General features: G+C 37.8%; 18 non-coding genes across 18 annotated transcripts; all 18 read right to left on the reverse strand.

Annotated features, from left to right (window-relative positions):
• Positions 1–1,265: 1,265 nt before the first annotated feature.
• TRNAF-GAA (transfer RNA phenylalanine (anticodon GAA)) lies at positions 1,266–1,338 on the reverse strand. Its single transcript has one exon. It is a non-coding gene; the product is annotated as a tRNA-Phe (tRNA).
• A 1,483-nt stretch (positions 1,339–2,821) lies between these two features.
• On the reverse strand, positions 2,822–2,894 carry TRNAF-GAA (transfer RNA phenylalanine (anticodon GAA)). Its single transcript has one exon. It is a non-coding gene; the product is annotated as a tRNA-Phe (tRNA).
• A 2,262-nt stretch (positions 2,895–5,156) lies between these two features.
• Positions 5,157–5,229, reverse strand: TRNAF-GAA (transfer RNA phenylalanine (anticodon GAA)). Its single transcript has one exon. It is a non-coding gene; the product is annotated as a tRNA-Phe (tRNA).
• Positions 5,230–10,296: 5,067 nt separating this feature from the next.
• TRNAE-UUC (transfer RNA glutamic acid (anticodon UUC)) lies at positions 10,297–10,368 on the reverse strand. Its single transcript has one exon. It is a non-coding gene; the product is annotated as a tRNA-Glu (tRNA).
• A 1,875-nt stretch (positions 10,369–12,243) lies between these two features.
• Positions 12,244–12,315, reverse strand: TRNAE-UUC (transfer RNA glutamic acid (anticodon UUC)). Its single transcript has one exon. It is a non-coding gene; the product is annotated as a tRNA-Glu (tRNA).
• Positions 12,316–12,920: 605 nt separating this feature from the next.
• Positions 12,921–13,010, reverse strand: TRNAY-GUA (transfer RNA tyrosine (anticodon GUA)). Its single transcript is given in 2 exon segments — positions 12,921–12,956; positions 12,974–13,010. It is a non-coding gene; the product is annotated as a tRNA-Tyr (tRNA).
• A 1,672-nt stretch (positions 13,011–14,682) lies between these two features.
• Positions 14,683–14,772, reverse strand: TRNAY-GUA (transfer RNA tyrosine (anticodon GUA)). The gene is given in 2 exon segments: positions 14,683–14,718; positions 14,736–14,772. It is a non-coding gene; the product is annotated as a tRNA-Tyr (tRNA).
• A 1,672-nt stretch (positions 14,773–16,444) lies between these two features.
• TRNAY-GUA (transfer RNA tyrosine (anticodon GUA)) lies at positions 16,445–16,534 on the reverse strand. Its single transcript is given in 2 exon segments — positions 16,445–16,480; positions 16,498–16,534. It is a non-coding gene; the product is annotated as a tRNA-Tyr (tRNA).
• A 991-nt stretch (positions 16,535–17,525) lies between these two features.
• TRNAE-UUC (transfer RNA glutamic acid (anticodon UUC)) lies at positions 17,526–17,597 on the reverse strand. The gene has a single exon. It is a non-coding gene; the product is annotated as a tRNA-Glu (tRNA).
• Positions 17,598–18,202: 605 nt separating this feature from the next.
• On the reverse strand, positions 18,203–18,292 carry TRNAY-GUA (transfer RNA tyrosine (anticodon GUA)). Its single transcript is given in 2 exon segments — positions 18,203–18,238; positions 18,256–18,292. It is a non-coding gene; the product is annotated as a tRNA-Tyr (tRNA).
• Positions 18,293–19,283: 991 nt separating this feature from the next.
• On the reverse strand, positions 19,284–19,355 carry TRNAE-UUC (transfer RNA glutamic acid (anticodon UUC)). The gene has a single exon. It is a non-coding gene; the product is annotated as a tRNA-Glu (tRNA).
• Positions 19,356–19,960: 605 nt separating this feature from the next.
• On the reverse strand, positions 19,961–20,050 carry TRNAY-GUA (transfer RNA tyrosine (anticodon GUA)). The gene is given in 2 exon segments: positions 19,961–19,996; positions 20,014–20,050. It is a non-coding gene; the product is annotated as a tRNA-Tyr (tRNA).
• Positions 20,051–21,041: 991 nt separating this feature from the next.
• TRNAE-UUC (transfer RNA glutamic acid (anticodon UUC)) lies at positions 21,042–21,113 on the reverse strand. Its single transcript has one exon. It is a non-coding gene; the product is annotated as a tRNA-Glu (tRNA).
• Positions 21,114–22,799: 1,686 nt separating this feature from the next.
• Positions 22,800–22,871, reverse strand: TRNAE-UUC (transfer RNA glutamic acid (anticodon UUC)). The gene has a single exon. It is a non-coding gene; the product is annotated as a tRNA-Glu (tRNA).
• Positions 22,872–23,475: 604 nt separating this feature from the next.
• TRNAY-GUA (transfer RNA tyrosine (anticodon GUA)) lies at positions 23,476–23,566 on the reverse strand. The gene is given in 2 exon segments: positions 23,476–23,512; positions 23,530–23,566. It is a non-coding gene; the product is annotated as a tRNA-Tyr (tRNA).
• A 991-nt stretch (positions 23,567–24,557) lies between these two features.
• Positions 24,558–24,629, reverse strand: TRNAE-UUC (transfer RNA glutamic acid (anticodon UUC)). The gene has a single exon. It is a non-coding gene; the product is annotated as a tRNA-Glu (tRNA).
• Positions 24,630–25,234: 605 nt separating this feature from the next.
• Positions 25,235–25,324, reverse strand: TRNAY-GUA (transfer RNA tyrosine (anticodon GUA)). The gene is given in 2 exon segments: positions 25,235–25,270; positions 25,288–25,324. It is a non-coding gene; the product is annotated as a tRNA-Tyr (tRNA).
• A 991-nt stretch (positions 25,325–26,315) lies between these two features.
• On the reverse strand, positions 26,316–26,387 carry TRNAE-UUC (transfer RNA glutamic acid (anticodon UUC)). The gene has a single exon. It is a non-coding gene; the product is annotated as a tRNA-Glu (tRNA).
• Positions 26,388–26,758: the final 371 nt, after the last annotated feature.

Genomic DNA, 26,758 nt, shown 5'->3' on the forward strand with positions numbered 1-26,758 from the left:
TTCTCTCCTGTAGTAGAAGAGAGAGAAAGCCCCAGAATATGAAAGCCAACAATCCTTTGGATCTTCAACCTAACTTTCTCCAAACTTAGTCATGCCAGGAAGATTACACAAGGTTATATAACAGTTTTTCCTTTCATTATGATTGCTTCGAATGTAAACATAGCATTTCATAGCAGTTTTTATACTGTATGTTCACCCATCACAAAACCTTTATTTTATAATAGAAGCATTGATGCAAAATGCTGAGAAATTTTATCATTGAGATAATTACAATTGCATAAAGAGTCAAGCCCGGACTACTGAAATCATGGACACTTTTTATCGTGTATTTCTGGACAGTGTTATTAAATGAAATGTTCTGATTATTTGAAAGATGGGGCTGAATATTCTTCTTTGCTAAGAAAAATTGGTGGATGACATTATGGAATTTCATCTTGAAATTACTTCCAGTTCGAGCTTTTCACTTCAAAAAACACCTGTTCAAACATGCCGAAACCCGGGATCGAACCAGGGACCTTTAGATCTTCAGTCTAACACTCTTCCAGCCGAGCTATTTCGGCAAGCTTGGAAGATGTATGTATTCACAATTTCGGATTACTATAATGATTTCAAATGAATAAGCTTTAATTAGCTACAGGTACTTTCTCATTCTAAATTTCATTGGAATTTAAGGTGAGTCCATGAAAATCATGAACACCTTAGTATCTGCTGCTGCATTGCAGGTAAGTATTGTTAATTTTAGTTTTATTGTTCAGTGGAAGGCTAGGGCTCATTAATCTTCTCTCCTGTAGTAGAAGAGAGAGAAAGCCCCAGAATATGAAAGCCAACAACATTTTGGATTTTCAACCTAACTTTGTCCAAACTGAGTCATGCCAGGAAGATTACAAAAGGTTATATAACAGTTTTTTCTTTTATTATGATTGCTTCGAATGTAAACATAGCATTTCATAGCAGTTTTTATACTGTATGTTCATCCATCACAAAACCTTTATTTTATAATAGAAGCATTGATGCAAAATGCTGAGAAATTTTATCATTGAGATAATTACAATTGCATAAAGAGTCAAGCCCGGACTACTGAAATCATGGACACTTTTTATCCTGTATTTTTGGACAGTGTTATTAAATGAAATGTTCTGATTATTTGAAAGATGGGACTGAATATTCTTCTTTGCTAAGAAAAATTGGTGAATGACATTATGGAATTTCATCTTGAAATTACTTCCAGTTCGAGCTTTTCACTTCAAAAAACACCTGTTCAAACATGCCGAAACCCGGGATCAAACCAGGGACCTTTAGATCTTCAGTCTAACGCTCTCCCAGCTGAGCTATTTCGGCCAGCTTGGAAGATGAAAGTATTCACAATTTCGGATTACTATAATGATTTCAAATGAATAAGCTTTAATTAGCTACAGGTACTTTCTCATTCTAAATTTCATTGGAATTTAAGGTGAGTCCATGAAAATCATGAACACCTTAGTATCTGCTGCTGCATTGCAGGTAAGTATTGTTAATTTTAGTTTTATTGTTCAGTGGAAGGCTAGGGCTCATTAATCTTCTCTCCTGTAGTAGAAGAGAGAGAAAGCCCCAGAAATTGAAAGCCAACAATCCTTTGGATCTTCAACCTAACTTTCTCCAAACTGAGTCATGCCAGGAAGATTACACAAGGTTATATAACAGTTTTTCCTTTCATCATGATTGCTTCGAATGTAAACATAGCATTTCATAGCAGTTTTTATACTGTATGTTCACCCATCACAAAACCTTTATTTTATAATAGAAGCATTGATGCAAAATGCTGAGAAATTTTATCATTGAGATAATTACAATTGCATAAAGAGTCAAGCCCGGACTACTGAAATCATGGACACTTTTTATCCTGTATTTCTGGACAGTGTTATTAAATTAAATGTTCTGATTATTTGAAAGATGGGGCTGAATATTCTTCTTTGCTAAGAAAAATTGGTGGATGACATTATGGAATTTCATCTTGAAATTACTTCCAGTTCGAGCTTTTCACTTCAAAAAACACCTGTTCAAACATGCCGAAACCCGGGATCAAACCAGTGACCTTTAGATCTTCAGTGTAACACTCTCCCAGCTGAGCTATTTCAGCCAGCTTGGAAGATGAATGTATTCACAATTTCGGATTACTATAATGATTTCAAATGAATAAGCTTTAATTAGCTACAGGTACTTTCTCATTCTAAATTTCATTGGAATTTAAGGTGAGTCCATGAAAATCATGAACACCTTAGTATCTGCTGCTGCATTGCAGGTAAGTATTGTTAATTTTAGTTTTATTGTTCAGTGGAAGGCTAGGGCTCATTAATCTTCTCTCCTGTAGTAGAAGAGAGAGAAAGCCCCAGAATATGAAAGCCAACAACATTTTGGATTTTCAACCTAACTTTGTCCAAACTGAGTCATGCCAGGAAGATTACAAAAGGTTATATAACAGTTTTTCCTTTTATTATGATTGCTTCGAATGTAAACATAGCATTTCATAGCAGTTTTTATACTGTATGTTCATCCATCACAAAACCTTTATTTTATAATAGAAGCATTGATGCAAAATGCTGAGAAATTTTATCATTGAGATAATTACAATTGCATAAAGAGTCAAGCCCGGACTACTGAAATCATGGACACTTTTTATCCTGTATTTTTGGACAGTGTTATTAAATGAAATGTTCTGATTATTTGAAAGATGGGACTGAATATTCTTCTTTGCTAAGAAAAATTGGTGAATGACATTATGGAATTTCATCTTGAAATTACTTCCAGTTCGAGCTTTTCACTTCAAAAAACACCTGTTCAAACATGCCGAAACCCGGGATCAAACCAGGGACCTTTAGATCTTCAGTCTAACGCTCTCCCAGCTGAGCTATTTCGGCCAGCTTGGAAGATGAAAGTATTCACAATTTCGGATTACTATAATGATTTCAAATGAATAAGCTTTAATTAGCTACAGGTACTTTCTCATTCTAAATTTCATTGGAATTTAAGGTGAGTCCATGAAAATCATGAACACCTTAGTATCTGCTGCTGCATTGCAGGTAAGTATTGTTAATTTTAGTTTTATTGTTCAGTGGAAGGCTAGGGCTCATTAATCTTCTCTCCTGTAGTAGAAGAGAGAGAAAGCCCCAGAAATTGAAAGCCAACAATCCTTTGGATCTTCAACCTAACTTTCTCCAAACTGAGTCATGCCAGGAAGATTACACAAGGTTATATAACAGTTTTTCCTTTCATCATGATTGCTTCGAATGTAAACATAGCATTTCATAGCAGTTTTTATACTGTATGTTCACCCATCACAAAACCTTTATTTTATAATAGAAGCATTGATGCAAAATGCTGAGAAATTTTATCATTGAGATAATTACAATTGCATAAAGAGTCAAGCCCGGACTACTGAAATCATGGACACTTTTTATCCTGTATTTCTGGACAGTGTTATTAAATTAAATGTTCTGATTATTTGAAAGATGGGGCTGAATATTCTTCTTTGCTAAGAAAAATTGGTGGATGACATTATGGAATTTCATCTTGAAATTACTTCCAGTTCGAGCTTTTCACTTCAAAAAACACCTGTTCAAACATGCCGAAACCCGGGATCAAACCAGTGACCTTTAGATCTTCAGTGTAACACTCTCCCAGCTGAGCTATTTCAGCCAGCTTGGAAGATGAATGTATTCACAATTTCGGATTACTATAATGATTTCAAATGAATAAGCTTTAATTAGCTACAGGTACTTTCTCATTCTAAATTTCATTGGAATTTAAGGTGAGTCCATGAAAATCATGAACACCTTAGTATCTGCTGCTGCATTGCAGGTAAGTATTGTTAATTTTAGTTTTATTGTTCAGTGGAAGGCTAGGGCTCATTAATCTTCTCTCCTGTAGTAGAAGAGAGAGAAAGCCCCAGAAATTGAAAGCCAGCAATCCTTTGGATCTTCAACCTAACTTTCTCCAAACTGAGTCATGCCAGGAAGATTACACAAGGTTATATAACAGTTTTTCCTTTTTATCATGATTGCTTCGAATGTAAACATAGCATTTCATAGCAGTTTTTATACTATATATTCACCCATCACAAAACCTTTATTTTATAATAGAAGCATTGATGCAAAATGCTGAGAAATTTTATCATTGAGATAATTACAATTGCATAAAGAGTCAAGCCCGGACTACTGAAATCATGGACACTTTTTATCCTGTATTTCTGGCCAGTGTTATTAAATGAAATGTTCTGATTATTTGAAAGATGGGGCTGAATATTCTTCTTTGCTAAGAAAAATTGGTGGATGACATTATGGAATTTCATCTTGAAATTACTTCCAGTTCGAGCTTTTCACTTCAAAAAACACCTGTTCAAACATGCCGAAACCCGGGATCAAACCAGGGACCTTTAGATCTTCAGTCTAACGCTCTCCCAGCTGAGCTATTTCAGCCAGCTTGGAAGATGAATGTATTCACAATTTCGGATTACTGTAATGATTTCAAATGAATAAGCTTTAATTAGCTACAGGTACTTTCTCATTCTAAATTTCATTGGAATTTAAGGTGAGTCCATGAAAATCATGAACACCTTAGTATCTGCTGCTGCATTGCAGGTAAGTATTGTTAATTTTAGTTTTATTGTTCAGTGGAAGGCTAGGGCTCATTAATCTTCTCTCCTGTAGTAGAAGAGAGAGAAAGCCCCAGAAATTGAAAGCCAACAATCCTTTGTATCTTCAACCTAACTTTCTCCAAACTGAGTCATGCCAGGAAGATTACACAAGGTTATATAACAGTTTTTCCTTTCATCATGATTGCTTCGAATGTAAACATAGCATTTCATAGCAGTTTTTATACTGTATATTCACCCATCACAAAACCTTTATTTTATAATAGAAGCATTGATGCAAAATGCTGAGAAATTTTATCATTGAGATAATTACAATTGCATAAAGAGTCAAGCCCGGACTACTGAAATCATGGACACTTTTTATCCTGTATTTCTGGACAGTGTTATTAAATTAAATGTTCTGATTATTTGAAAGATGGGGCTGAATATTCTTCTTTGCTAAGAAAAATTGGTGGATGACATTATGGAATTTCATCTTGAAATTACTTCCAGTTCGAGCTTTTCACTTCAAAAAACACCTGTTCAAACATGCCGAAACCCGGGATCGAACCAGGGACCTTTAGATCTTCAGTCTAACGCTCTCCCAGCTGAGCTATTTCAGCCAGCTTGGAAGATGAATGTATCCACAATTTCGGATTACTATAATGATTTCAAATGAATAAGCTTTAATTAGCTACAGGTACTTTCTCATTCTAAATTTCATTGGAATTTAAGGTGAGTCCATGAAAATCATGAACACCTTAGTATCTGCTGCTGCATTGCAGGTAAGTATTGTTAATTTTAGTTTTATTGTTCAGTGGAAGGCTAGGGCTCATTAATCTTCTCTCCTGTAGTAGAAGAGAGAGAAAGCCCCAGAAATTGAAAGCCAGCAATCCTTTGGATCTTCAACCTAACTTTCTCCAAACTGAGTCATGCCAGGAAGATTACACAAGGTTATATAACAGTTTTTCCTTTTTATCATGATTGCTTCGAATGTAAACATAGCATTTCATAGCAGTTTTTATACTATATATTCACCCATCACAAAACCTTTATTTTATAATAGAAGCATTGATGCAAAATGCTGAGAAATTTTATCATTGAGATAATTACAATTGCATAAAGAGTCAAGCCCGGACTACTGAAATCATGGACACTTTTTATCCTGTATTTCTGGCCAGTGTTATTAAATGAAATGTTCTGATTATTTGAAAGATGGGGCTGAATATTCTTCTTTGCTAAGAAAAATTGGTGGATGACATTATGGAATTTCATCTTGAAATTACTTCCAGTTCGAGCTTTTCACTTCAAAAAACACCTGTTCAAACATGCCGAAACCCGGGATCAAACCAGGGACCTTTAGATCTTCAGTCTAACGCTCTCCCAGCTGAGCTATTTCAGCCAGCTTGGAAGATGAATGTATTCACAATTTCGGATTACTGTAATGATTTCAAATGAATAAGCTTTAATTAGCTACAGGTACTTTCTCATTCTAAATTTCATTGGAATTTAAGGTGAGTCCATGAAAATCATGAACACCTTAGTATCTGCTGCTGCATTGCAGGTAAGTATTGTTAATTTTAGTTTTATTGTTCAGTGGAAGGCTAGGGCTCATTAATCTTCTCTCCTGTAGTAGAAGAGAGAGAAAGCCCCAGAAATTGAAAGCCAACAATCCTTTGTATCTTCAACCTAACTTTCTCCAAACTGAGTCATGCCAGGAAGATTACACAAGGTTATATAACAGTTTTTCCTTTCATCATGATTGCTTCGAATGTAAACATAGCATTTCATAGCAGTTTTTATACTGTATATTCACCCATCACAAAACCTTTATTTTATAATAGAAGCATTGATGCAAAATGCTGAGAAATTTTATCATTGAGATAATTACAATTGCATAAAGAGTCAAGCCCGGACTACTGAAATCATGGACACTTTTTATCCTGTATTTCTGGACAGTGTTCTTAAATGAAATGTTATGATTATTTGAAAGATGGGGCTGAATATTCTTCTTTGCTAAGAAAAATTGGTGGATGACATTATGGAATTTCATTTTGAAATTACTTCCAGTTCGAGCTTTTTACTTCAAAAAACACCAGTTCAAACATGCCGAAACCCGGGATCGAATCAGGGACTTTTAGATCTTCAGTCTAACGCTCTCCCAGCTGAGCTATTTCAGCCAGCTTGGAAGATGAATGTATTCACAATTTCGGATTACTATAATGATTTCAAATGAATAAGCTTTAATTAGCTACAGGTACTTTCTCATTCTAAATTTCATTGGAATTTAAGGTGAGTCCATAAAAATCATGAACACCTTAGTATCTGCTGCTGCATTGCAGGTAAGTATTGTTAATTTTAGTTTTATTGTTCAGTGGAAGGCAAGGGCTCATTAATCTTCTCTCCTGTAGTAGAAGAGAGAGAAAGCCCCAGAAATTTAAAGCCAACAATCCATTGGATCTTCAACCTAACTTTCTCTAAACTGAGTCATGCCAGGAAGATTACACAAGGTTATATAACAGTTTTTCCTTTCATCATGATTGCTTCGAATGTAAACATAGCATTTCATAGCAGTTTTTATACTGTATGTTCACCCATCACAAAACCTTTATTTTATAATAGAAGCATTGATGCAAAATGCTGTGAAATTTTATCATTGAGATAATTACAATTGCATAAAGAGTCAAGCCCTGACTACTGAAATCATGGACACTTTTTATCCTGTATTTCTGGACAGTGTTATTAAATGAAATGTTCTGATTATTTGAAAAATGGGGCTGAATATTCTTCTTTGCTAAGAAAAATTGGTGGATGACATTTTGGAATTTAATCTTGAAGTTACTTCCAGTTTGAGCTTTTCACTTAAAAAAACGCCTGTTCAAACATGCCGAAACCCAGGATCGAACCAGGGACCTTTAGATCTTCAGTCTAACGCTCTCCCATCTGATCTATTTTGGCCAGCTTGGAAGATGAATGTATTTACAATTTCGGATTACTATAATGATTTCAAATGAAAAAGCTTTAATTAGCTAGAGGTACTTTCACATTCTAAATTTCATTGGAATTTAAGGTGAGTCCATGAAAATCATGAACACCTTAGTATCTGCTGCTGCATTGCAGGTAAGTATTGTTAATTTTAGTTTTATTGTTCAGTGGAAGGCTAGGGCTCATTAATCTTCTCTCCTGTAGTAGAAGGGAGAGAAAGCCCCAGAAATTAAAAGCCAACAATCCTTTGGATCTTCAACCTAACTTTCTCCAAACTGAGTCATGCCAGGAAGATTACACAAGGTTATATAACAGTTTTTCCTTTCATCATGATTGCTTCGAATGTAAACATAGCATTTCATAGCAGTTTTTATACTGTATGTTCACCCATCACAAAACCTTTATTTTATAATAGAAGCATTGATGCAAAATGCTGTGAAATTTTATCATTGAGATAATTACAATTGCATAAAGAGTCAAGCCCTGACTACTGAAATCATGGACACTTTTTATCCTGTATTTCTGGACAGTGTTAATAAATGAAATGTTCTGATTATTTGAAAAATGGGGCTGAATATTCTTCTTTGCTAAGAAAAATTGGTTGATGACATTATGGAATTTCATCTTGAAGTTACTTCCACTTTGAGCTTTTCACTTAAAAAAACACATGTTCAAACATGCCGAAACCTGGGATCGAACCAGGGACTTTTAGATCTTCAGTCTAACGCTCTCCCAGCTGAGCTATTTCAGCCAGCTTGGAAGAAGAATGTATTCACAATTTCGGATTACTATAATGATTTCAAATGAATAAGCTTTAATTAGCTACAGGTACTTTCTCATTCTAAATTTCATTGGAATTTAAGGTGAGTCCATGAAAATCATGAACACCTTAGTATCTGCTGCTGCATTGCAGGTAAGTATTGTTAATTTTAGTTTTATTGTTCAGTGGAAGGCTAGGGCTCATTAATCTTCTCTCCTGTAGTAGAAGAGAGAGAAAGCCCCAGAAATTGAAAGCCAACAATCCTTTGGATCTTCAACCTAACTTTCTACAAACTGAGTTATAAAAGTAAGTAAATGTATCTTAACTCTCTGTGTATTTCATATTTAACCAGATGGTGACATGGAGTGGGTTTGGCATGGCCTAAGATGACACTAATTTCATCATCACGCTCCAGACCACTCAGTGATTAGTGAGGTGGGCAATGTTTGATGATGTGATTTGCATCATCACGGCACGTCCCTGACCACTTGCAGATTTGTAAATGCCAATCCAGCAGGATAGGTAACAATGCAATAAATCCATGTGTGATGTCTGGAGGCCACTTTCCAAGAAGTGGAAAAGGTTCTCATTTCCATTTTAATGAGTTGCAAAGAGCTATGGAAAGTATCCCCAGTAACAGAACTCGTGTCTCTATCACCTGCCTCTGCACTGTACTTCAACAGAGCACAGAAACCATAATTGCCCTACTAGAGGCTCAGCAGCAAGCAGGATGATTAACAGGCAGCAGAAATGAAACCAAGTTACATTTTCTCTGACTTTTAAAGATAAACAGCATGAGTCATGCATATTTCTGGGTAAATAATATGTCAGAAATTGCCCTCTAAAATTATATGAAAAACTTTCCTTCGAGCTGGAGTTGAACGAGCGACCTAAGGATTTCTGTACCAATTTCCTCTACAGTCATCTGCTCTACCAGCTGAGCTATCGAAGGATTGTGCTTTAGAGGACTTCTGACGTCATGTGCACTACATCTGACTGAGTGAAAACACAAACAGAATTGAATTATCCTTAAAACAGAAAAATTGCTTGTCTAGATAAAGAGATCCACATTTTTATTTCTGGTCTACTTGCTCATCAAAAGTTGTAAAAATTGTTATGTTTAATAATTGGTAATACATCATTAAAAGTTTGTTTTTTTTGCTCATTTTGAATTAATTAGCTTCAGAAATAGTTGGGAAAACAGCTTCCTTAGATTTTCCAACTGCAGACGCCTTTACGTCAAGATTAAACATGCTGGAAAATTTTCAACCTCTTCTGCGTTCTCCAATTTAGCTTGACTTTTTTAATTGATGAAAATTCCAAAAATTGTGGTGACAAATTGTCAAACTTTTGCCCAGTGAGACAAAAATGGATTTCTAGTCAATGGTCCACGCTGCCACCACTATTTCTCACAGTACTCTCTGTTTTTACAATACATCTTCTATGGGTTCAGATCCATGGGATTTCAGAAGTAATATTGTATTTCAGTTCCCATCCGTGGTCTCTTATACCTGTCCTTTGTATGCTGATTAAGGAAAGCGGAGAAATTCTGGGCACAGAAGCAGACATTATTGGTTTGTAAGCATTTGCGTAGTCTAGTTTCATTCAGAACATCCCTACTGCACCATTAAAAAGTTGTGAACTCTCCCTGGAAACCCATTGATCCACAAGTTCAAGAGTTCTTTTTTTTCACATGAAGGATGTGTTACATATAAAATAGGGTTGTCCCACTCGAAATTTGGAAGATGGATGTTGAAATATGGGGTCAGACCAGTTCTGCCCTAATTTTGGATACAGAAATGTTGGGAGCTATATAAATCCTGTGGATTTCACCACATCCCATTTCCATAACCAAAGCACAGTTTCTCCTGGATTTTGTTGCTGAGATAAACAGAGCAGGCATTAAACAAGTGGTACTGTTGCTGCCATTCAAAAAAGCTTCAAATTCCCATACCGGGAGTCGAACCCGGGCCGCCTGGGTGAAAACCAGGAATCCTAACCGCTAGACCATATGGGACTTTTCAGTTGCGTGTTTCAGCATAGCAGCAGAACAAATATATCATGCTTTGCTGTAATGTATCTTAACTCTCTGTGTATTTCATATTTAACCAGGTGGTGACATGGAGTGGGTTTGGCATGGCCTATGATTACACTAATTTCATCATCACGCTCCAGACCACTCAGTGATCAGTGAGGTGGGCAATGTTTGATGATGTGATTTGCATCATCACGGCACGTCCCTGACCACTTGCAGATTTGTAAATGCCAATCCAGCATGATAGTTAACAATGCAATAAATCCATGTGTGATGTCTGGAGGCCACTTTCCAAGAAGTGGAAAAGGTTCTCATTTCCATTTTAATGAGTTGCAAAGAGCTATGGAAAGTATCCCCAGTAACAGAACTCATGTCTCTATCACCTGCCTCTGCACTGTACTTCAACAGAGCACAGAAACCATAATTGCCCTACTAGAGGCTCAGCAGCATGCAGGATGATTAACAGGCAGCAGAAATGAAAACAAGTTACAGTTTCTCTGACTATTAAAGAAAAACAGCATGAGTCATGCATATTTCTGGGTATTTAATATGTCAGAAATTGCCCTCTAAAATTATATGAAAACTTTCCTTCGAGCCGGAGTGGAACCAGTGACCTAAGAATTTCTGTACCAATTTCCTCTATAGTCCTCCGCTCTATCAGCTGAGCTATCGAAGGATTGTGTTTTAGAGGATTTCTGATGTCATGTGCACTACATCTGACTGAGTGAAAACACAAACAGAATTGAATTATCCTTAAAATAATATGAAAAACTTTCCTTCAAGCCAGAGTTGAACGAGCGACCAAAGGATTTCTGTACCAATTTCCTCTACAGCCCTCGGCTCTACCAGCTGAGCTATCGAAGGATTGTGCTTTAGAGGACTTCTGATGTCATGTGCACTACATCTGACTGAGTGAAAACACAAACAGAATTGAATTATACTTAAAACAGAAAAATTGCTTGTCTAGATAAAGAGATCCACATTTTTATTTCTGGTCTACTTGCTCATCAAAAGTTGTAAAAATTGTTATGTTTAATAATTGGTAATACATCATTAAAAGTTTGTTTTTTTTGCTCATTTTGAATTAATTAGCTTCAGAAATAGTTGGGAAAACAGCTTCCTTAGATTTTCCAACTGCAGACGCCTTTACGTCAAGATTAAAAATGCTGGAAAATTTTCAACCTCTTCTGCGTTCTCCAATTTAGCTTGACTTTTTTAATTGATGAAAATTCCAAAAATTGTGGTGACAAATTGTCAAACTTTTGCCCAGTGAGACAAAAATGGATTTCTAGTCAATGGTTTACGCTGCCACCACTATTTCTCACAGTACTCTCTGTTTTTACAATACATCTTCTATGGGTTCAGATCCATGGGATTTCAGAAGTAATATTGTATTTCAGTTCCCATCCGTGGTCTCTTATACCTGTCCTTTGTATGCTGATTAAGGAAAGCGGAGAAATTCTGGGCACAGAAGCAGACATTATTGGTTTGTAAGCATTTGCGTAGTCTAGTTTCATTCAGAACATCCCTACTGCACCATTAAAAAGTTGTGAACTCTCCCTGGAAACCCATTGATCCACAAGTTCAAGAGTTCTTTTTTTTCACATGAAGGATGTGTTACATATAAAATAGGGTTGTCCCACTCGAAATTTGGAAGATGGATGTTGAAATATGGGGTCAGACCAGTTCTGCCCTAATTTTGGATACAGAAATGTTGGGAGGTATATAAATCCTGTGGATTTGACCACATCCCATTTCCATAACCAAAGCACAGTTTCTCCTGGATTTTGTTGCTGAGATAAACAGAGCAGGCATTAAACAAGTGGTACTGTTGCTGCCATTCAAAAAAGCTTCAACTTCCCATACCGGGAGTCGAACCCGGGCCGCCTGGGTGAAAACCAGGAATCCTAACCGCTAGACCATATGGGACTTTTCAGTTGCGTGTTTCAGCATAGCAGCAGAACAAATATATCATGCTTTGCTGTAATGTATCTTAACTCTCTGTGTATTTCATATTTAACCAGGTGGTGACATGGAGTGGGTTTGGCATGGCCTATGATGACACTAATTTCATCATCACGCTCCAGACCACTCAGTGATCAGTGAGGTGGGCAATGTTTAATGATGTGATTTGCATCATCACGGCACGTCCCTGACCACTTGCAGATTTGTAAATGCCAATCCAGCAGGATAGGTAACAATGCAATAAATCCATGTGTGATGTCTGGAGGCCACTTTCCAAGAAGTGGAAAAGGTTCTCATTTCCATTTTAATGAGTTGCAAAGAGCTATGGAAAGTATCCCCAGTAACAGAACTCGTGTCTCTATCACCTGCCTCTGCACTGTACTTCAACAGAGCACAGAAACCATAATTGCCCTACTAGAGGCTCAGCAGCATGCAGGATGATTAACAGGCAGCAGAAATGAAAACAAGTTACAGTTTCTCTGACTATTAAAGATAAACAGCATGAGTCATGCATATTTCTGGGTCTTTAATATGTCAGAAATTGCCCTCTAAAATGATATGAAAAACTTTCCTTCGAGCCGGAGTTGAACCAGCGACCTAAGGATTTTTGTATCAATTTCCTCTACAGTCCTCCGCTCTACCAGCTGAGCTATCGAAGGATTGTGCTTTAGAGGACTTCTGATGTCATGTGCACTACATCTGACTGAGTGAAAACACAAACAGAATTGAATTATCCTTAAAACAGAAAAATTGCTTGTCTAGATAAAGAGATCCACATTTTTATTTCTGGTCTACTTGCTCATCAAAAGTTGTAAAAATTGTCATGTTTAATAATTGGTAATACATCATTAAAAGTTTGATTTTTACTTGTTCATTTTGAATTAATTAGCTCCAGAAATAGTTGGGAAAACAGCTTCCTTAGATTTTCCAACTGCAGACGCCTTTACGTCAAGATTAAAAATGCTGGAAAATTTTCAACCTCTTCTGCGTTCTCCAATTTAGCTTGACTTTTATAATTGATGAAAATTCCAGAAATTGTGGTGACAAATTGTCAAACTTTTGCCCAGTGAGACAAAAATGGATTTCTAGTCAATGGTCCACGCTGACACCACTATTTCTCACAGTACTCTCTGTTTTTACAATTCATCTTCTATGGGTTCAGATCCATGGGATTTTAGAAGTAATATTGTATTTCAGTTCCCATCCGTGGTCTCTTAAACCTGTCCTTTGTATGCTGATTAAGGAAAGCGGAGAAATTCTGGGCACAGAAGCAGACATTATTGGTTTGTAAGCATTTGCGTAGTCTAGTTTCATTCAGAACATCCCTACTGCACCATTAAAAAGTTGTGAACTCTCCCTGGAAACCCATTGATCCACAAGTTCAAGAGTTCTTTTTTTTCACATGAAGGATGTGTTACATATAAAATAGGGTTGTCCCACTCGAAATTTGGAAGATGGATGTTGAAATATGGGGTCAGACCAGTTCTGTCCTAATTTTGGATACAGAAATGTTGGGAGGTATATAAATCCTGTGGATTTGACCACATCCCATTTCCATAACCAAAGCACAGTTTCTCCTTGATTTTGTTGCTGAGATCAACAGAGCAGGCATTAAACAAGTGGTACTGTTGCTGCCATTCAAAAAAGCTTCAACTTCCCATACCGGAAGTCGAACCCGGGCCGCCTGGGTGAAAACCAGGGATCCTATCCGCTAGACCATATGGGACTTTTCCGTTGAGTGTTTCAGCATAGCAGCAGAACAAATATATCATGCTTTGCTGTAATGTATCTTAACTCTCTGTGTATTTCATATTTAACCAGGTGGTGACATGGAGTGGGTTTGGCATGGCCTAAGATGACACTAATTTCATCATCACGCTCCAGACCACTCAGTGATTAGTGAGGTGGACAATGTTTGATGATGTGATTTGCATCATCACGGCACGTCCCTGACCACTTGCAGATTTGTAAATGCCAATCCAGCAGGATAGGTAACAATGCAATAAATCCATGTGTGATGTCTGGAGGCCACTTTCCAAGAAGTGGAAAAGGTTCTCATTTCCATTTTAATGAGTTGGAAAGAGCTATGGAAAGTATCCCCAGTAACAGAACTCGTGTCTCTATCACCTGCCTCTGCACTGTACTTCAAAAGAGCACAGAAACCATAATTGCCCTACTAGAGGCTCAGCAGCATGCAGGATGATTAACAGGCAGCAGAAATGAAAACAAGTTACAGTTTCTCTGACTATTAAAGATAAACAGCATGAGCCATGCATATTTCTGGGTATTTAATATGTCAGAAATTGCCCTCTAAAATGATATGAAAAACTTTCCTTCGAGCTGGAGTTGAACCAGCAACCTAAGGATTTCTGTACCAATTTCCTCTACAGTCCTCCACTCTACCAGCTGAGCTATCGAAGGATTGTGCTTTAGAGGACTTCTGATGTCATGTGCACTACATCTGACTGAGTGAAAACACAAACAAAATTGAATTATCCATAAAACAGAAAAATTGCTTGTCTAGATAAAGAGATCCACATTTTTATTTCTGGTCTACTTGCTCATCAAAAGTTGTAAAAATTGTCATATTTAATAATTGGTAATACATCATTAAAAGTTTGATTTTTATTTGTTCATTTTGAATTAATTAGCTTCAGAAATAGTTGGGAAAACAGCTTCCTTAGATTTTCCAACTGTAGACGCCTTTACGTCAAGATTAAAAATGCTGGAAAATTTTCACCCTCTTCTGCGTTCTCCAATTTAGCTTGACTTTTATAATTGATGAAAATTCCAGAAATTGTGGTGACAAATTGTCAAACTTTTGCCCAGTGAGACAAAAATGGATTTCTAGTCAATGGTCCACGCTGACACCACTATTTCTCACAGTACTCTCTGTTTTTACAATTCATCTTCTATGGGTTCAGATCCATGGGATTTTAGAAGTAATATTGTATTTCAGTTCCCATCCGTGGTCTCTTAAACCTGTCCTTTGTATGCTGATTAAGGAAAGCGGAGAAATTCTGGGCACAGAAGCAGACATTATTGGTTTGTAAGCATTTGCGTAGTCTAGTTTCATTCAGAACATCCCTACTGCACCATTAAAAAGTTGTGAACTCTCCCTGGAAACCCATTGATCCACAAGTTCAAGAGTTCTTTTTTTTCACATGAAGGATGTGTTACATATAAAATAGGGTTGTCCCACTCGAAATTTGGAAGATGGATGTTGAAATATGGGGTCAGACCAGTTCTGTCCTAATTTTGGATACAGAAATGTTGGGAGGTATATAAATCCTGTGGATTTGACCACATCCCATTTCCATAACCAAAGCACAGTTTCTCCTTGATTTTGTTGCTGAGATCAACAGAGCAGGCATTAAACAAGTGGTACTGTTGCTGCCATTCAAAAAAGCTTCAACTTCCCATACCGGAAGTCGAACCCGGGCCGCCTGGGTGAAAACCAGGGATCCTATCTGCTAGACCATATGGGACTTTTCCGTTGAGTGTTTCAGCATAGCAGCAGAACAAATATATCATGCTTTGCTGTAATGTATCTTAACTCTCTGTGTATTTCATATTTAACCAGGTGGTGACATGGAGTGGGTTTGGCATGGCCTAAGATGACACTAATTTCATCATCACGCTCCAGACCACTCAGTGATTAGTGAGGTGGGCAATGTTTGATGATGTGATTTGCATCATCACGGCACGTCCCTGATCACATGCAGATTTGTAAATGCCAATCCAGCAGGATAGGTAACAATGCAATAAATCCATGTGTGATGTCTGGAGGCCACTTTCCAAGAAGTGGAAAAGGTTCTCATTTCCATTTTAATGAGTTGCAAAGAGCTATGGAAAGTATCCCCAGTAACAGAACTCGTGTCTCTATCACCTGCCTCTGCACTGTACTTCAAAAGAGCACAGAAACCATAATTGCCCTACTAGAGGCTCAGCAGCATGCAGGATGATTAACAGGCAGCAGAAATGAAAACAAGTTACAGTTTCTCTGACTATTAAAGATAAACAGCATGAGCCATGCATATTTCTGGGTATTTAATATGTCAGAAATTGCCCTCTAAAATGATATGAAAAACTTTCCTTCGAGCTGGAGTTGAACCAGCAACCTAAGGATTTCTGTACCAATTTCCTCTACAGTCCTCCACTCTACCAGCTGAGCTATCGAAGGATTGTGCTTTAGAGGACTTCTGATGTCATGTGCACTACATCTGACTGAGTGAAAACACAAACAAAATTGAATTATCCATAAAACAGAAAAATTGCTTGTCTAGATAAAGAGATCCACATTTTTATTTCTGGTCTACTTGCTCATCAAAAGTTGTAAAAATTGTCATATTTAATAATTGGTAATACATCATTAAAAGTTTGATTTTTATTTGTTCATTTTGAATTAATTAGCTTCAGAAATAGTTGGGAAAACAGCTTCCTTAGATTTTCCAACTGTAGACGCCTTTACGTCAAGATTAAAAATGCTGGAAAATTTTCACCCTCTTCTGCGTTCTCCAATTTAGCTTGACTTTTTTAATTGATGAAAATTCCAGAAATTGTGGTGACAAATTGTCAAACTTTTGCCCAGTGAGACAAAAATGGATTTCTAGTCAATGGTCCACGCTGCCACCACTATTTCTCACAGTACTCTCTGTTTTTACAATGCATCTTCTATGGGTTCAGATCCATGGGATTTCAGAAGTAATATTGTATTTCAGTTCCCATCCGTGGTCTCTTAAACCTGTCCTTTGTATGCTGATTAAGGAAAGCGGAGAAATTCTGGGCACAGAAGCAGACATTATTGGTTTGTAAGCATTTGCGTAGTCTAGTTTCATTCAGAACATCCCTACTGCACCATTAAAAAGTTGTGAACTCTCCCTGGAAACCCATTGATCCACAAGTTCAAGAGTTCTTTTTTTTCACATGAAGGATGTGTTACATATAAAATAGGGTTGTCCCACTCGAAATTTGGAAGATGGATGTTGAAATATGGGGTCAGACCAGTTCTGTCCTAATTTTGGATACAGAAATGTTGGGAGGTATATAAATCCTGTGGATTTGACTACATCCCATTTCCATAACCAAAGCACAGTTTCTCCTGGATTTTGTTGCTGAGATCAACAGAGCATTAAACAAGTGGTACTGTTGCTGCCATTCAAAAAAGCGTCAACTTCCCATACCGGGAGTCGAACACGGGCCGCCTGGGTGAAAACCAGGAATCTTAACCGCTAGACCATATGGGACTTATCCGTTGAGTGTTTCAGCATAGCAGCAGAACAAATATATCATGCTTTGCTGTAATGTATCTTAACTCTCTGTGTATTTCATATTTAACCAGGTGGTGACATGGATTGGGTTTGGCATGGCCTAAGATGACACTAATTTCATCATCACGCTCCAGACCACTCAGTGATCAGTGAGGTGGGCAATGTTTGATGATGTGATTTGCATCATCACGGCACGTCCCTGACCACTTGCAGATTTGTAAATGCCAATCCAGCAGGATAGGTAACAATGCAATAAATCCATGTGTGATGTCTGGAGGCCACTTTCCAAGAAGTGGAAAAGGTTCTCATTTCCATTTTAATGAGTTGCAAAGAGCTATGGAAAGTATCCCCAGTAACAGAACTCGTGTCTCTATCACCTGCCTCTGCACTGTACTTCAACAGAGCACAGAAACCATAATTGCCCTACTAGAGGCTCAGCAGCATGCAGGATGATTAACAGGCAGCAGAAATGAAAACAAGTTACAGTTTCTCTGACTATTAAAGATAAACAGCATGAGTCATGCATATTTCTGGGTATTTAATATGTCAGAAATTGCCCTCTAAAATTATATAAAAAACTTTCCTTCAAGCCGGAGTTGAACCAGCGACCTAAGGATCTCTGTATCAATTTCCGCTACAGTCCTCCGCTCTACCAGCTGAGCTATCGAAGGATTGTGCTTTAGAGGACTTCTGATGTCATGTGCACTATATCTGACTGAGTGAAAACACAAACAAAATTGAATTATCCATAAAACAGAAAAATTGCTTGTCTAGATAAAGAGATCCACATTTTTATTTCTGGTCTACTTGCTCATCAAAAGTTGTAAAAATTGTTATATTTAATAATTGGTAATACATCATTAAAAGTTTGATTTTTATTTGTTCATTTTGAATTAATTAGCTTCAGAAATAGTTGGGAAAACAGCTTCCTTAGATTTTCCAACTGCAGACGCCTTTACGTCAAGATTAAAAATGCTGGAAAATTTTCAACCTCTTCTGCGTTCTCCAATTTAGCTTGACTTTTTTAATTGATGAAAATTCCAGAAATTGTGGTGACAAATTGTCAAACTTTTGCCCAGTGAGACAAAAATGGATTTCTAGTCAATGGTCCACGCTGCCACCACTATTTCTCACAGTACTCTCTGTTTTTACAATGCATCTTCTATGGGTTCAGATCCATGGGATTTCAGAAGTAATATTGTATTTCAGTTCCCATCCGTGGTGTCTTAAACCTGTCTTTTGTATGCTGATTAAGGAAAGCGGAGAAATTCTGGGCACAGAAGCAGACATTATTGGTTTGTAAGCATTTGCGTAGTCTAGTTTCATTCAGAACATCCCTACTGCACCATTAAAAAGTTGTGAACTCTCCCTGGAAACCCATTGATCCACAAGTTCAAGAGTTCTTTTTTTTCACATGAAGGATGTGTTACATATAAAATAGGGTTGTCCCACTCGAAATTTGGAAGATGGATGTTGAAATATGGGGTCAGACCAGTTCTATCCTAATTTTGGATACAGAAATGTTGGGAGGTATATAAATCCTGTGGATTTGACCACATCCCATTTCCATAACCAAAGCACAGTTTTTCCTGGATTTTGTTGCTGAGATCAACAGAGCATTAAACAAGTGGTACTGTTGCTGCCATTCTAAAAAGCTTCAACTTCCCATACCGGGAGTCGAACCCGGGCCGCCTGGGTGAAAACCAGGAATCCTAACCGCTAGACCATATGGGACTTTTTCGTTGAGTGTTTCAGCATAGCAGCAGAACAAGTATATCATGCTTTGCTGTAATGTATCTTAACTCTCTGTGTATTTCATATTTAACCAGGTGGTGACATGGAGTGGGTTTGGCATGGCCTAAGATGACACTAATTTCATCATCACACTCCAGACCACTCAGTGATTAGTGAGGTGGGCAATGTTTGATGATGTGATTTGCATCATCACGGCACGTCCCTGACCACTTGCAGATTTGTAAATGCCAATCCAGCAGGATAGGTAACAATGCAATAAATCCATGTGTGATGTCTGGAGGCCACTTTCCAAGAAGTGGAAAAGGTTCTCATTTCCATTTTAATGAGTTGCAAAGAGCTATGGAAAGTATCCCCAGTAACAGAACTCGTGTCTCTATCACCTGCCTCTGCACTGTACTTCAACAGAGCACAGAAACCATAATTGCCCTACTAGAGGCTCAGCAGCATGCAGGATGATTAACAGGCAGCAGAAATGAAAACAAGTTACAGTTTCTCTGACTATTAAAGATAAACAGCATGAGTCATGCATATTTCTGGGTATTTAATATGTCAGAAATTGCCCTCTAAAATTATATAAAAAACTTTCCTTCAAGCCGGAGTTGAACCAGCGACCTAAGGATCTCTGTATCAATTTCCGCTACAGTCCTCCGCTCTACCAGCTGAGCTATCGAAGGATTGTGCTTTAGAGGACTTCTGATGTCATGTGCACTATATCTGACTGAGTGAAAACACAAACAAAATTGAATTATCCATAAAACAGAAAAATTGCTTGTCTAGATAAAGAGATCCACATTTTTATTTCTGGTCTACTTGCTCATCAAAAGTTGTAAAAATTGTCATATTTAATAATTGGTAATACATCATTAAAAGTTTGATTTTTATTTGTTCATTTTGAATTAATTAGCTTCAGAAATAGTTGGGAAAACAGCTTCCTTAGATTTTCCAACTGCAGACGCCTTTACGTCAAGATTAAAAATGCTGGAAAATTTTCAACCTCTTCTGCGTTCTCCAATTTAGCTTGACTTTTTTAATTGATGAAAATTCCAGAAATTGTGGTGACAAATTGTCAAACTTTTGCCCAGTGAGACAAAAATGGATTTCTAGTCAATGGTCCACGCTGCCACCAATATTTCTCACAGTACTCTCTGTTTTTACAATGCATCTTCTATGGGTTCAGATCCATGGGATTTCAGAAGTAATATTGTATTTCAGTTCCCATCCGTGGTCTCTTAAACCTGTCCTTTGTATGCTGATTAAGGAAAGCGGAGAAATTCTGGGCACAGAAGCAGACATTATTGGTTTGTAAGCATTGGCGTAGTCTAGTTTCATTCAGAACATCCCTACTGCACCATTAAAAAGTTGTGAACTCTCCCTGGAAACCCATTGATACACAAGTTCAAGAGTTCTTTTTTTTCACATGAAGGATGTGTTACATATAAAATACGGTTGTCCCACTCGAAATTTGGAAGATGGATGTTGAAATATGGGGTCAGACCAGTTCTGTCCTAATTTTGGATACAGAAATGTTGGGAGGTATATAAATACTGTGGATTTGACCACATCCCATTTCCATAACCAAAGCACAGTTTCTCCTGGATTTTGTTGCTGAGATCAACAGAGCATTAAACAAGTGGTACTGTTGCTGCCATTCAAAAAAGCTTCAACTTCCCATACCGGGAGTCGAACCCGGGCCACCTGGGTGAAAACCAGGAATCCTAACTGCTAGACCATATGGGACTTTTCTGTTGAGTGTTTCAGCATAGCAGCAGAACAAATATATCATGCTTTGCTGTAATGTATCTTAACTCTCTGTGTATTTCATATTTAACCAGGTGGTGACATGGAGTGGGTTTGGCATGGCCTAAGATGACACTAATTTCATCATCACGCTCCAGACCACTCAGTGATCAGTGAGGTGGGCAATGTTTGATGATGTGATTTGCATCATCACGGCACGTCCCTGACCACTTGCAGATTTGTAAATGCCAATCCAGCAGGATAGGTAACAATGCAATAAATCCATGTGTGATGTCTGTAGGCCACTTTCCAAGAAGTGGAAAAGGTTCTCATTTCCATTTTAATGAGTTGCAAAGAGCTATGGAAAGTATCCCCAGTAACAGAACTCGTGTCTCTATCACCTGCCTCTGCACTGTACTTCAACAGAGCACAGAAACCATAATTGCCCTACTAGAGGCTCAGCAGCATGCAGGATGATTAACAGGCAGCAGAAATGAAAACAAGTTACAGTTTCTCTGACTATTAAAGATAAACAGCATGAGTCATGCATATTTCTGGCTATTTAATATGTCAGAAATTGCCCTCTAAAATGATATGAAAAACTTTCATTCGAGCCGGAGTTGAACCAGCGACCTAAGGATTTCTGTACCAATTTCCTCTACAGTCCTCCGCTCTACCAGCTGAGCTATCGAAGGATTGTGCTTTAGAGGACTTCTGATGTCATGTGCACTACATCTGACTGAGTGAAAACACAAACAGAATTGAATTATCCATAAAACAGAAAAATTGCTTGTCTAGATAAAGAGATCCACATTTTTATTTCTGGTCTACTTGCTCATCAAAAGTTGTAAAAATTGTCATGTTTAATAATTGGTAATACATCATTAAAAGTTTGATTTTTATTTGTTCATTTTGAATTAATTAGCTTCAGAAATAGTTGGGAAAACAGCTTCCTTAGACTTTCCAACTGCAGACGCCTTTACGTCAAGATTAAAAATGCTGGAAAATTTTCAACCTCTTCTGCATTCTCCAATTTAGCTTGACTTTTTTAATTGATGAAAATTCCAGAAATTGTGGTGACAAATTGTCAAACTTTTGCCCAGTGAGACAAAAATGGATTTCTAGTCAATGGTCCACGCTGCCACCACTATTTCTCACAGTACTCTCTGTTTTTACATTGCATCTTCTATGTGTTCAGATCCATGGGATTTAAGAAGTAATATTGTATTTCAGTTCACATCCGTAGTCTCTTAAACCTGTCTTTTATATGCTGATTAAGGAAAGAGGAGAAATTCTGGGCACAGAAGCAGACATTATTGGTTTGTAAGCATTGGCGTAGTCTAGTTTCATTCAGAACATCCCTACTGCACCATTAAAAAGTTGTGAACTCTCCCTGGAAACCCATTGATCCACAAGTTCAAGAGTTCTTTTTTTTCACATGAAGGATGTGTTACATATAAAATAGGGTTGTCCCACTCGAAATTTGGAAGATGGATGTTGAAATATGGGGTCAGACCAGTTCTGTCCTAATTTTGGATACAGAAATGTTGGGAGGTATATAAATACTGTGGATTTGACCACATCCCATTTCCATAACCAAAGCACAGTTTCTCCTGGATTTTGTTGCTGAGATCAACAGAGCATTAAACAAGTGGTACTGTTGCTGCCATTCAAAAAAGCTTCAACTTCCCATACCGGGAGTCGAACCCGGGCCGCCTGGGTGAAAACCAGGAATCCTAACCGCTAGACCATATGGGACTTTTTCGTTGAGTGTTTCAGCATAGCAGCAGAACAAATATATCATGCTTTGCTGTAATGTATCTTAACTCTCTGTGTATTTCATATTTAACCAGGTGGTGACATGGAGTGGGTTTGGCATGGCCTAAGATGACACTAATTTCATCATTACGCTCCAGACCACTCAGTGATCAGTGAGGTGGGCAATGTTTGATGATGTGATTTGCATCATCACGGCACGTCCCTGACCACTTGCAGATTTGTAAATGCCAATCCAGCAGGATAGGTAACAATGCAATAAATCCATGTGTGATGTCTGTAGGCCACTTTCCAAGAAGTGGGAAAGGTTCTCATTTCCATTTTAATGAGTTGCAAAGAGCTATGGAAAGTATCCCCAGTAACAGAACTCGTGTCTCTATCACCTGCCTCTGCACTGTACTTCAACAGAGCACAGAAACCATAATTGCCCTACTAGAGGCTCAGCAGCATGCAGGAAGATTAACAGGCAGCAGAAATGAAAACAAGTTACAGTTTCTCTGACTATTAAAGATAAACAGCATGAGTCATGCATATTTCTGGGTATTTAATATGTCAGAAATTGCCCTCTAAACTGATATGAAAAACTTTCCTTCGAGCCGGAATTGAACCAGCGACCTAAGGATTTCTGTACCAATTTCCTCTACAGTCCTCCGCTCTACCAGCTGAGCTATCGAAGAATTGTGCTTTAGAGGATTTCTGATGTCATGTGCACTACATCTGACTGAGTGAAAACACAAACAGAATTGAAATATCCATAAAACAGAAAAATTGCTTGTCTAGATAAAGAGATCCACATTTTTATTTCTGGTCTACTTGCTCATCAAAAGTTGTAAAAATTGTCATATTTAATAATTGGTAATACATCATTAAAAGTTTGATTTTTATTTGTTCATTTTGAATTAATTAGCTTCAGAAATAGTTGGGAAAACAGCTTCCTTAGATTTTCCAACTGCAGACGCCTTTACGTCAAGATTAAAAATGCTGGAAAATTTTCAACCTCTTCTGTGTTCTCCAATTTAGCTTGACTTTTTTAATTGATGAAAATTCCAGAAATTGTGGTGACAAATTGTCAAACTTTTGCCCAGTGAGACAAAAATGGATTTCTAGTCAATGGTCCACGCTGCCACCACTATTTCTCACAGTACTCTCTGTTTTTATAATGCATCTTCTATGGGTTCAGATCCATGGGATTTCAGAAGTAATATTGTATTTCAGTTCCCATCCGTGGTGTCTTAAACCTGTCCTTTGTATGCTGATTAAGGAAAGCGGAGAAATTCTGGGCACAGAAGCAGACATTATTGGTTTGTAAGCATTGGCGTAGTCTAGTTTCATTCAGAACATCCCTACTGCACCATTAAAAAGTTGTGAACTCTCCCTGGAAACATATTGATCCACAAGTTCAAGAGTTCTTTTTTTTCACATGAAGGATGTGTTACATATAAAATAGGGTTGTCCCACTCGAAATTTGGAAGATGGATGTTGAAATATGGGGTCAGACCAGTTCTGTCCTAATTTTGGATACAGAAATGTTGGGAGGTATATAAATACTGTGGATTTCACCACATCCCATTTCCATAACCAAAGGACAGTTTCTCCTGGATTTTGTTGCTGAGATCAACAGAGCATTAAACAAGTGGTACTGTTGCTGCCATTCAAAAAAGCTTCACCTTCCCATACCGGGAGTCGAACCCGGGCCACCTGGGTGAAAACCAGGAATCCTAACTGCTAGACCATATGGGACTTTTCTGTTGAGTGTTTCAGCATAGCAGCAGAACAAATATATCATGCTTTGCTGTAATGTATCTTAACTCTCTGTGTATTTCATATTTAACCAGGTGGTGACATGGAGTGGGTTTGGCATGGCCTAAGATGACACTAATTTCATCATCACGCTCAAGACCACTCAGTGATCAGTGAGGTGGGCAATGTTTGATGATGTGATTTGCATCATCACGGCACGTCCCTGACCACTTGCAGATTTGTAAATGCCAATCCAGCAGGATAGGTAACAATGCAATAAATCCATGTGTGATGTCTGTAGGCCACTTTCCAAGAAGTGGAAAAGGTTCTCATTTCCATTTTAATGAGTTGCAAAGAGCTATGGAAAGTATCCCCAGTAACAGAACTCGTGTCTCTATCACCTGCCTCTGCACTGTACTTCAACAGAGCACAGAAACCATAATTGCCCTACTAGAGGCTCAGCAGCATGCAGGAAGATTAACAGGCAGCAGAAATGAAAACAAGTTACAGTTTCTCTGACTATTAAAGATAAACAGCATGAGTCATGCATATTTCTGGGTATTTAATATGTCAGAAATTGCCCTCTAAACTGATATGAAAAACGTTCCTTCGAGCCGGAATTGAACCAGCGACCTAAGGATTTCTGTACCAATTTCCTCTACAGTCCTCCGCTCTACCAGCTGAGCTATCGAAGGATTGTGCTTTAGAGGATTTCTGATGTCATGTGCACTACATCTGACTGAGTGAAAACACAAACAGAATTGAAATATCCATAAAACAGAAAAATTGCTTGTCTAGATAAAGAGATCCACATTTTTATTTCTGGTCTACTTGCTCATCAAAAGTTGTAAAAATTGTCATATTTAATAATTGGTAATACATCATTAAAAGTTTGATTTTTATTTGTTCATTTTGAATTAATTAGCTTCAGAAATAGTTGGGAAAACAGCTTCCTTAGATTTTCCAACTGCAGACGCCTTTACTTCAAGATTAAAAATGCTGGAAAATTTTCAACCTCTTCTGCGTTCTCCAATTTAGCTTGACTTTTTTAATTGATGAAAATTCCAGAAATTGTGGTGACAAATTGTCAAACTTTTGCCCAGTGAGACAAAAATGGATTTCTAGTCAATGGTCCACGCTGCCACCAATATTTCTCACAGTACTCTCTGTTTTTACAATGCATCTTCTATGGGTTCAGATCCATGGGATTTCAGAAGTAATATTGTATTTCAGTTCCCATCCGTGGTCTCTTAAACCTGTCCTTTGTATGCTGATTAAGGAAAGCGGAGAAATTCTGGGCACAGAAGCAGACATTATTGGTTTGTAAGCATTGGCGTAGTCTAGTTTCATTCAGAACATCCCTACTGCACCATTAAAAAGTTGTGAACTCTCCCTGGAAACCCATTGATACACAAGTTCAAGAGTTCTTTTTTTTCACATGAAGGATGTGTTACATATAAAATACGGTTGTCCCACTCGAAATTTGGAAGATGGATGTTGAAATATGGGGTCAGACCAGTTCTGTCCTAATTTTGGATACAGAAATGTTGGGAGGTATATAAATACTGTGGATTTGACCACATCCCATTTCCATAACCAAAGCACAGTTTCTCCTGGATTTTGTTGCTGAGATCAACAGAGCATTAAACAAGTGGTACTGTTGCTGCCATTCAAAAAAGCTTCAACTTCCCATACCGGGAGTCGAACCCGGGCCACCTGGGTGAAAACCAGGAATCCTAACTGCTAGACCATATGGGACTTTTCTGTTGAGTGTTTCAGCATAGCAGCAGAACAAATATATCATGCTTTGCTGTAATGTATCTTAACTCTCTGTGTATTTCATATTTAACCAGGTGGTGACATGGAGTGGGTTTGGCATGGCCTAAGATGACACTAATTTCATCATCACGCTCCAGACCACTCAGTGATCAGTGAGGTGGGCAATGTTTGATGATGTGATTTGCATCATCACGGCACGTCCCTGACCACTTGCAGATTTGTAAATGCCAATCCAGCAGGATAGGTAACAATGCAATAAATCCATGTGTGATGTCTGTAGGCCACTTTCCAAGAAGTGGGAAAGGTTCTCATTTCCATTTTAATGAGTTGCAAAGAGCTATGGAAAGTAT

Source organism: Mixophyes fleayi, chromosome 3, assembly GCF_038048845.1.
Source record: "Mixophyes fleayi isolate aMixFle1 chromosome 3, aMixFle1.hap1, whole genome shotgun sequence".
In the NCBI taxonomy this organism is placed as follows: domain Eukaryota; kingdom Metazoa; phylum Chordata; class Amphibia; order Anura; family Limnodynastidae; genus Mixophyes; species Mixophyes fleayi.